The 1,707-nt window shown below is 35.4% G+C and overlaps 1 pseudogene; it reads left to right on the forward strand.

The window, feature by feature from the left end:
* Window positions 1-1,125: 1,125 nt before the first annotated feature.
* LOC127046037 (uncharacterized) lies at window positions 1,126-1,243 on the forward strand (annotated as a pseudogene).
* The last annotated feature ends 464 nt before the right edge of the window (window positions 1,244-1,707 follow it).

Below are 1,707 nucleotides of genomic sequence, written 5' to 3' on the forward strand. Positions count from 1 at the left end.
TATCTCACTTCACAAAACACCTTTAGTTGCTAATAGCTTTGGTCAGTAATAAATAGGGCAGGTTTGAACCAGTGACCTCTTGTAAAAGCTTCCATATCCCATTACCAATCCTCTGATCTATGCAATTCCCTTCAAATACATTTTTTCCCATTGGCCTGTGTGCTTGTATTAATCCCATCTAAATTTCAATGCACAGAAAAAGAGTATGCCCATGTTTTACTATGTGTAGACCATCTTCTATTTCTTCAAACTACTTGTAATTGCCCTCTGTTTCACATGATCTAGACTCAGAAAGGATTACATTTTCATTGTCTTCGTTCTAATGCCAGAAATGTCAGCTGTTTGAAACTCAAACTGTACGATGTCTCTTAAGATAAAGAAAAAGGCATTATGGAACTTTCAATAGTTCTCTGAATTGCTCTTCAGTTAAATGGTAACACTTTTGAATAGAGTGGAATAAACGGACACAGAACACCACACTGTATCGTTTAACTTTGTACCCCTTATTTTCCAAATGCCTTGTAATAAAGGGGGATGATTTGTTGGGTATATTTTAAGTGACTGTTTCTTTAAAAGCAATTTCACCTTTGTTTCTATTAAAAAAAAAAAAAAGAGGCCTCAAAAAGATATTGACATTTCATCAAAAGAAATGGATTTCAAGTTGCTGCCCAGTAAATGTAGCTTGGAAAAAATTCTATATATTTCACCAAAGACAATGTAATTGACCTTGGAGCAATGGATAAAAACCTGTCATTATAATTTGACAGAATAACTGGTTGTCTTCTAATGCTTAGCATTCAGTCGTGTAGTGTTCTTTCAGTAATCTTGTAGTGTCTTTCATGTAGAAAGAAAATACCAGAACTCTTCACTATAACTAGAATTGGAAGTTTTCTTTTAATGCTTACGAAATACATTATCTGTGTACTGAAGTAAAACAAAAAATAGTGAGCAAATAAACATAATGCAAAAATAAATTATTCTGTCAATTCAGAATGTCAACTTCTTATCCATTGCCTCAAGGTCATACACTCTTGTCTTCAGTTAAATGATGTAATTTTTTCCAAGCAACATTTTAATACTGGGACATTGGAAAAGCTTTTTCTGGTAAATGAGAAATTGGATATTTTTACTGTGCAGTGGCAGTATCATAACCAATGAAGTTAATCTGAGGTATGATTATTGCTAGTTGAAAACTTTTTCTGTTTTAGAAGGTTTACTTAAAACATGTCTTTTCTGATAAGGGGAAAAGATTTAAAAAGTTCTTGGGGTACAAATTAAAGATGGGGCGGTATCTTCCCTTAAAAGTTAAGGAAGGTTCCCTCCTCCATTTTAGTATTGGTATTTGTGAAGTTTTCTGAATGATTTAAAGGAGCTGTGCATCTCACAATTTCAATCCAGTTGGTTTAGGAGAGTGTCACATTCTAGAATGTAATCAAGACTGGTGAAGAATTGTCACCTCTTACCCTGTAACCCAGAGTGCCTCACAATGCATTACTATTGTAGCTCTCAGCCTGGGATGCCCATCATCAGCAACAAGCATGCACTCTGTGTCTATGTATTGGGCAGCCCAGGTACAACATTTTGGATCCTGGTGCCTGCTTGTAATAACACAGACTTCCACTGATCTCCACTAGCCTTGGTTAACAACTGATAAGGTGACTCCACACTCCTCCCAGTCTCAATTTTTCCCAATAACTTGTGTTTTCC

Source organism: Gopherus flavomarginatus, chromosome 2 (assembly GCF_025201925.1).
Source record: "Gopherus flavomarginatus isolate rGopFla2 chromosome 2, rGopFla2.mat.asm, whole genome shotgun sequence".
NCBI lineage: Eukaryota > Metazoa > Chordata > Testudines > Testudinidae > Gopherus > Gopherus flavomarginatus.